The sequence below is a fragment of the Capsicum annuum genome, chromosome 1 (genome assembly GCF_002878395.1).
Source record: "Capsicum annuum cultivar UCD-10X-F1 chromosome 1, UCD10Xv1.1, whole genome shotgun sequence".
NCBI lineage: Eukaryota > Viridiplantae > Streptophyta > Magnoliopsida > Solanales > Solanaceae > Capsicum > Capsicum annuum.
Window position 1 is genome coordinate 17,308,334 of NC_061111.1, and position 9,414 is coordinate 17,317,747.

Consider the following 9,414-nt stretch of genomic DNA (forward strand, 5'->3'; position numbering starts at 1 on the left):
GTCCATTTTTTAAAATCAAGCTCATGCTCGAGGAAAAAGCTACCTCGGGACAGTAGTTCTTGAATTCCACAAAATGGTCGCTAAACTCCTCGGGAGAATATGCCTTTGCCGCATTGTAGAATAGATAGAGGTTTTCTCCGCAGTGGTAATTTACCCAGAGATTTTCACCTAGGTGCCTTATGCAGTACCCGTGATGAGCATGGTTGTACGTCTTCGTGATGCCGTTGGCGATGCTCTTGTGCCTATTGAAGATAAAGCACAAATATGGTCCATTGACCATAATAGACTTTAGCTTCTTAAAGAAGAACGTCCAAGACGTATCATTCTCCTTGTTAACAATACAAAAGGCAATGGGATAAATATGGTTCTCTGTATTCTGTGCAACCACGCTTAGTAGTAACCCCTCGTACTTGCCGTATAAATGAGTGTCGTCGACCGCAATAACCTTCCTCATGTGTGTGAATCCCCTAATGCAAGGGCCCAACGATAAAAAGTAGTACATAAATCTACAATCGACTTTATTTACCATGATGGAATAGGTAGTGCCATCATTAAGAGTGTCGATCATGTACGAAAAAGCGGGCACGCAGTGATACTCATGCTCCGCTGTCCCTCGAACCATTTCTTTGGCAATCCCCCCCCCCCCAGCCAACATTTCCAATAGCTTGGTCAACTTTTTAAGTTTTTGAACACGATCCTCCGAATCTCACTAGTGTCCGGACCATTTTCTTCGTGATACATGTTCACACAAAGCGATGCAATGACTTTAGACAAGATTTTCCAATGGCAGCGGGTGGCGTATTCGACGTCGTAATTGTGATTGCCGACGTATTTATAGATGACGAATCTATCCGTGCACATACTTCTTCGCCTACAACATCCACCCGCAGCTAGGACAAACACATTTCACCTTGAGGAATTTGCTACAGCTCTTCAACGTAGCATAATCAAAAGAATTTCTCGCAACTGCTATGTCCAGCAACAATTTCAGCTCCTTTTTACTGCTAAATGTTTGATTTAGCTGAAAATTAGTTCCGTTGGAGAAGGTGTGGTTGGTTTGTGCTCTCAATTCGCACTTTTTTCCCCCTTCTTCAGAGAAAATTGAATCTTTCAATTCCATTGAATCATCTTTCGAATCCATTGGTTGAGCATCCAAACTTTCATCTTCAAATAAATCATGTTCATCGATTTTCGATTGTGGTGGCAAAATTGTCGGAGACCCCGTAACAACATTTATCCTCAATAATGACCTAGAGCCATCGGCAGCGACATCAAACATGTATAACGACACATGCCGATCATTATTTATAAACGTAGGATGTATTTTACCACGCTCATTCATTAAATAGCTAATCACAATGTTCTTTGGCTCGCATTCTAATTCTTCGCTCGCAATTACGCTTCGAACCATGTCGTCGTACGATCCATTGCGACGTAGCGAGATGGGTGATGTCTCCTTTGTAGATGATTTCCACCTCCAACAGTTGGGACCCTCCTCCCACGAACCCATATAATTACCACTCACGACAATTACCTCAGCTACTGCTATAATAGATTGCACAATTCGATAATAGATCAACGTTTAGGTCTATAGATGGTCGATGACTGGTCGATCACTGGTATCAATACGTCCGGACAAAGATGCGAATCGACTGATTTTTAATATAATCGTTGCCCTCCAAGCACTGGGATGGCAAAATGTATGTGTAGGCTTTCTAAACAACTAAAATATATCCAATGATGAGGTATTGAGCTGATTTGGAAAGCTTTTCGAGCTAGTAGAAATGGTGTAAAAAAAAATTTTGCATTTTTTTTTTTTCAAAAATGATGGAACAACAATGGGGGCAATAATGAAGAATGGAGATTTTAAGTTGTGATGAACAATTTTTCGCCGGAAAAGTTGGCGGAATCGGAAATTATTGGTGAAAAAGGGAGCTCCTATTGGTGGCTTCTTGGACAATTTTCTAAATTAAAATAGGAAATATAAAAAAATTGTGGGAATATAGAAAAAGGTGGAAAATATCAAATATTAAATGGATGAGGTGGGAGACTAAAGTGTAAAATTTAAAACTTGTGTGGTTGGTTTGGATGAAAGAATGGATGATGTCATAAATGTGTCTAAACACCTAATTTTCCAACACTTGTGTTTAAATGCTAAAATAAGTTTTGAAAGTGTCTAAATGTCAAACTAACCCCCACGAATGGACCGAGCCAGCAAATCCAGTGACTATTCCATTTCCAACTATCGACTGCTTGACCAAAGGCCATAGCAGGGTTCATTACTGCACCATAAAGACCACCACCACCTAAGGTGTTTGCACCAACTACGAAACCAATTGAAATTGGGGCAATGCACTCCATGTCACCACTTTATTGTAGTTGCATAAACTGTGTATACAAGTTGAAAGATCATAACTATCATGAAATTAACTGTGTTCCATCGTGTTTCTCCACCTCTAAGAGCATATGATGATGTGTCCTGCACAATTTATAAATTTAGTTAATTAACACAAATACCGGGGAAAAAAAACTTGGCAAAGTATAGCCTCAAAAAAGATACTTTATTATTTATCTTTGTGAAGCCAACATGAATTATTTATCCGAGCACCTCTAGAACTTCTTTTTTATATTTGATTGTTGTATCAAAGTCTTTTTTCTTTATCTATGTCATGCCTACATGAGTTACCAGCAAAGTGTATAGACATGGGAATGGAATTACGTACCAAGCCACCGGTAGCAATCTTGAGGAGGAAGAGAGCAGTGACGGATCCAAGCAATCGAGCGATCCAATACAATATAGTTTTAAACAAGGAAATGTGACCTCCCAGAAAGGCACCAAACGTAACAGCAGGGTTTACATGACCGCCAGATATATTTGTTGACTCTGAAACAGCCACAAAAAAAAGAAAATGCATGGGAAATCGCTGCGGCAATAAACCCACCACCTGGAGTGGCTGCTCCATCACTGGTCAACATATTGGCTGCAGAAGATACCAATATTTCGTATGTTATTACTGATACAAAAATTAAAACTGAACTAATTAATAGTACAATTGTAGCGTCCGTATTTAAATCATATACGAAATTTAATTACGGCGATTATCTTATCCTATACATAGTAAATTATTAGTCCACAAAGACCTTACCTAATGCAATGGCACATCCTTCACTGGGAAAAACAAAAATAAACATGGAAACAAATAAGAGCAGCCTTGAGAGTATCAGGATGGGTAGCCTCTTTCAAATTTCCAATAATAATTTTCATTTTCTTTTAGTTTTGCTGGCAAAAATAGTAAATATATATGATGATATTAGAGGTGCTAGTAGTAGTACTATTTCTCTAAACTCAAGCTCTTGTTATATGTTTTCGCTCCTAACAAGGCCTTTCTTATATACTAGTAGTGTAAGAGATGATATAACTTATAATTATCACATGCATTATATTTTCTAACATTATAATAATAATAATAATACTATGCGCACACACATGGAGAGTGGTAGGTACTATGAAATAAAATATGTTATTTTAATTATGCGCATGGTCACTTCACTTATATTTGACTAGAATAATTTATTAATGTTTGGGTCAAAAAGGTCGCTTCTTGGTGCTTATGGTGTAAGTCCCCTATACGAAACAAGAACATCACACGTTTGTACCCTAACAATATTTCAAGTGTCTTCCTTTGGGGAAATTTTTGCATGGTCCCACTTTTGTTTTTGTTAATACATAAATTATATGTTAATCATGATTTTGCTTAAAACGTGAATACAGACATTTAATTTGACTTATAAATTACAGGGAATAAAACATATTAGTTGCAGTAGACAAGACTTTTATAATTAATAGTTAATTTAATCTATAACCACGGTGAAGAATCTATTTAAATTAACTTTTTTTAAATGTTTTTAAGCACGATTATAGTGTTTGCATAAAAAAATTTTAAAAAAATAATTTTAAGTACTTATTTTAAACTAAAATAATAAAAATAAGTTGAAAGCTAATTTATGGGAATCAAACAAGCCCTAAATGACCAAAATAACCGAGGGCCGAGGGGTTATCAAATGTGTGCTCAATATGGAGAAAGATACTTTTTTTTTCATGTTGAGATGAAAATAATACTTACGATGTTAAAGGCCAGACCACCACCCTGGTATGACCAATTTACGCACACATCATTTTTCTTTAGTCTCTTTGGAATGGAGTTCGGAGCCTAAAAGATAAGTTTTTTTTAGTCAAAATTTTAAAAGGGCACCCTAATACTGAAAATTTTTAAAAGGGACAAGGTAAACACAGGTGTTTACCTTATTTATTAAGAAGTTAACGTCGTCAATGCAAATGTTAGAATGTAAAGTAAAATGGTGAGTTTACCTTAAAAGGTGAATTTATTTCAAATGCATTGCATTACAAGGTAAGCTGTGTCCCTTACCTTACAAGGTAAACTATGGCACTTACCTTATTAATTTTCTTTTATATACCACTCTTTCATTTCATTCATTTTTTCATTTCACTCTATTCATCTATATTAATTGTGTTTATTTTTGCTCAAAGTCTACTTTATGAAAAAAATTCCACTTTAAGGTATACTTTAATCACCTTTTTATTTAACATTTTTCAATACCTAACAATCAAGTATGCAGTATAATATTATTAATCATTTTTGTAGCTTACTAATTTGTCATATATTGTTGTTACCATATCAACTTATTAAGCCTAAACCTACGTTAAGTTAGTATTGTCATGCATGTATAAAAAGTTTGCCCGTTAGTTGTATGCTCCAAACTAATTTTAATCTTCTTTCTGTATAGATATGGAATATCAACACTTTGTGTATCCAGGACCATCACAGTATGACGTATATGCCACGCAAAATAAGCATCGGTCTGAGGCTATTTGGAAAGGCACATTAAAAGGAGAAAAGACATGTTTGATAGTGCGGCGTGATGATAATGACTTTTGGCAACATGTTAGAAATCATCCGTTCCATCCTCATCTTCTTAATTATTTTAATATTTGTAGTTTTAAAAGCGTTATAGATGTTGGATTTGTTCCCTGAGATTTTTTCCTTATTATTGTACTTGTTGAAAGGTAGCGACCAGCAATGCATACCTTTCACCTGAGAACGGGTGTAGCGACTATAACCTTACAAGATATGAAACTCATGTTTGGAATGGTCATAGATGGAACTCTCATTCTTCATCTAGGTGCTGCTCAGATGTTGCCGATTAACAGGCAATAAATTTTTATCAAATTAACAGGATGGATACCTGACCTAGACTTTTTTCAAGGAAATAGAATTTTTTTAATGAGATTAGAGAAATATATAGAAAATTTAATTGAAATAACTGATGAAACTGAGGAAGAGGTGCAACGAAGAGTTAGATTGTACCTTTTTTTATTGTGCGGCGAAACAATATTTCCCAATAAATCTGAAAATAAATTTAGTACAAACTTTTTGATTGACATGCATGACTTACCCGCAATATCAACACAGGCTTGGGGAGCCGCTGTGCTATCGTACCTCTATTTTTGTTTGTGTCGTGCGTCGATGGAGAAGTCACACTGCATTAGTGGTTTTGTTTCGTTATTACAGGTATGTGAATTATATAATATATTTTTTCTATTTTGAATTACTTAATTTATTGTGATGACAACTATTGTTGATTATATTTTTTTTTAGGTATGGGCATGGGAGCATATTGTCCCATTGCAACCACTTCTGCTGCTTCCGAGCGAGGAAAATTCGGAGGTCCTGACCGCACACGCACGTAAATGGTCTCGTGGTAGAACTCATCAAAATGAGCTCGTAGTGTGCATGTCATAATAAGAGATGTATTAGACAACCTTACTGAGAAGCAGGTATTTTTTATATTATCATGTCATTTTTTTATTTTTTTCTTAATTTGTTTTGTTTGTAGTACTATAACACAATTTTCCACCAACTAAAAAAGCTCATATATATAAGAGTGGTGAAATGCTAAATTATTATCGCATGCAAAATATTAACTATTGTGCTTCGAAGAGTCATATGCGTACATTGTGTAGTAATTTTCACTATAAACTCTAGACCCTGCTATATATAAATTTTATTATTGCTAAAGAGATATTTCACAATCATATTATGTTTCTTTATAAATAATGGTAGTTGTCATTAACATTATTCACTTCATAGTGAAATTTTTAAAATACATATTTGAGGTTAGAGTTGAATTCTTAATATATGCCTGTTAGTTGTTAAACTAAGCAAAAATTAGGAAAAAAAATTGTGACACATTAGTCATAATATTTTTATTATGTTGTAGTTTATTTGGCAGCCATATTCTGAGCAAAGAATTTTGACTTACTCGCACATCAAATTCACTGTCAGTGGGTTCTTCAGCAATAGTAGAATGTTCCACGCATGCATACATGTCAAGCGTTTGTAAATTAAGGCGATTATCAAAATTTCAACGGTACAAAGAATTAAGATAGAGAATCATCATTCCAAATAGGAGTTTTACCAAATATTGATTGTCCGTTGGATGTAAAATAATTCGAATAGCATCCAGAAATAAACACATCATCTTCCGGATTAGTAATACACAATTTACTCCTAAACAACTTTTTCAAATGATCATATTTGAGAGATAAAGGAAATAATTTAACCATTATAGGACGTCGACTATATCGCACCGAATCTCCATCATTCAAAACTTCACCACCCCAATGTAAATTTACTCTTACTTTATCCATTTTAAAGTAAGAAATGAATAAGGTTCAACAAATTTTTGAGTTATGAAGTTTAACAATTTTTTTGAGTTGATGCAAGAAATGAACCTCTGCTCACACTCTTTATATAGCAGCGATAATTTTAAAGTTGTTACAAGGTAAACGTGGGATCCTACCTTATAAGGTTAACGACTCCATTTACCTTGTAGTCTTACACTTTGCCGACACTTACATATAGATAATAGATAAGGTAAACTTACTGTTTTACCTTATAAGATAAACTCACCATTTTACCTTATAAGGTAAACTCGCCATTTTACCTTTACATTCTAACATTTACTCTGACGGCATTTACTTCTTAATAGACAAGGTAAACACCTGTGTTTACCTTGTTCCTTTTGAAATTTTTCAATATTGGGATCCCCTTTTAGAATTTTGACTAAAAAAACTTGCCTTTTAAACTCTGGACTCCTTTGGAATACCTATCTACACTAACTTCTTGATCTAGTTCATGAAAAATATATTGCATCAAATGTGAAAGTTGAAGTGTCCCTGTCTTTAATTAAACTCTTGTAACGTGATTAATTAACACATATTTAAAAAAGGAAAGACAACTTTATTTGAAACACACAAAGAGAGTTCTTCCTAATTAGTTGAAGTGAAAATTGAAGAAGGTGTTCAATTGAAATTAAATGCATTTGAAAAGTTTAACAACGTCTCTCAAAGCAAGGTAAAGGAGAAGATCAGACAGATCTAATTTTCTTACAAGTTAACTTCTTAGCTCTCTTTAATTTTAGCTACGGAGGACAACTTTTGTTCACCTGTATATATTTTCATAACTTTTTTTGGATAGGTTTTATATATAATTAGCCTTACTTTGTTCTTTTGGAAGTGGACGTTGGTCAATGTCCCCTTCCTTTTTTTGTATTTTAGAATTAGATGAATAAACAATGACAGGGACACTAAGGAAGAGATTCTATTGGCGATAGGTTAAGAAATGGGTACACTTTCTAACCCCCACGAATGGACCGAGCCAGCAAATCCAGTGACTATTCCATTTCCAACTATCGACTGCTTGACCAAAGGCCATAGCAGGGTTCATTACTGCACCATAAAGACCACCACCACCCAAGGTGTTTGCACCAACTACGAAACCAATTGAAATTGGAGCAATGCATTCCATGTCACCACTTTTAGGGTCAATTATAGTTGCATAAACTGTGTATACAAGTTGAAAGGTCATAACCATCATGAAAATAATTGTGTTCATGGTGTTTTTCCACCTCTAAGAGCATATGATGATGTGTCCTGCACAATTTATAAATTTAGTTAATTAATACATATAGAAAAAAAAAAAAAAAATAAGCTTGGCAAAGTATAGTAAAAGGTACTTTATTATTTGTCTTTGTGAAGCCAACATGAATTATTTATCCAAACACCTCTCGAACTTATTTTTTATATTTGATTGTTGTATCAACGTCTTTTCCTTTATCTATGTCATGATGCCTACATGAGTTACTAGCAAAGTGTATAGACATGGGAGTGGTTACGTACCAAGCCACCGGTAGCTACCTTGAGGAGGAACAGAGCAGTGACGGATCCAAGCAATTGAGCGATCCAATACCAAATACTTTTATACAAGGAAATGTGACCTCCTAGAAACACACCAAACGTAACAGCAGGGTTTACATGACCTCCGGATATATTTGCTGACACTGAAACCGCCACAAAAAGAGAAAATGCATGAGATATCGCTGCGGCGATAAGCCCGCCACCTGACGTGGCTGCTCCATCGCTCGTCAACGTATTGGCTGCAAAAGATACCAATATTTTGTCAATTATTACCAATACAAAAATTAAAATTGAACTAATAATACAATTTTAGTGTGTTTACTATCTTAGCGTATATATAATAAAAATATTAGGCCTCAAAGACTTACCTAAAGCAATGGCACAACCTTCACTGGGAAAAACGAAAATAAACATAGAAATGAATTCAGCAAGAGCAGCTTTAAGGGTATCAGGATGGGTGGCCTCTTTAGATTTCCAATAACAATTCTCATTTTCTTTTAATCTTGCTTGAAGAAGAGAGTATATATACAGTACTTCTTTTAATAGTAGTAGTAGTATTTCTCTCTTTAATTCTAGTTCTTGTTGTATGATTTGGTTTCCTAACTGATTAACAAGGCCCCTCTAGTAGTATAAGAGATGATTTAACTATATAATATATTTATTTGGCAGCAGTATACATAATTGTCACATGCATTATATTCTCTAATATAATAATACTATGCGCACACACAAGGAGATCGTAGGTATTGACTATGGAATAAGATGACATTTTTTACTTATGTACATGTACACTTCACTAATATTGTTTGTACATAAAAGGTGACTTCTGGGTGCTTAAGGTGTTAAAGTCCCTTACACGAAACAAGAAGAACTTCACACAGTAGCCCTAACAATATTTCAAGTCCCTAATCCCTTACCTTGGGGAAATTTCTGCATGGTCCCAGCCTTGCTTTTGTTAATACAAAATAAACTATAGGCATAATATATAAATATATTTTTTAATTTGACCTCCGATCGCATTTAAAATCTATTACTTTGATTGTGCATAAGTAGACATTTAAACTTATATAAAATTAGACAAATAAACACACGTGTCCAATGACGGATCTAGGTTATGTAATATGGGTGCTTAAGCA

The 9,414-nt window shown here is 34.6% G+C and overlaps 2 pseudogenes; both read right to left on the minus strand.

The window, feature by feature from the left end:
* Positions 1–1,847: 1,847 nt before the first annotated feature.
* On the minus strand, positions 1,848–3,310 carry LOC107853610 (annotated as a pseudogene).
* A 4,372-nt stretch (positions 3,311–7,682) lies between these two features.
* On the minus strand, positions 7,683–9,214 carry LOC124897249 (annotated as a pseudogene).
* Between the last annotated feature and the right edge of the window lie 200 nt (positions 9,215–9,414).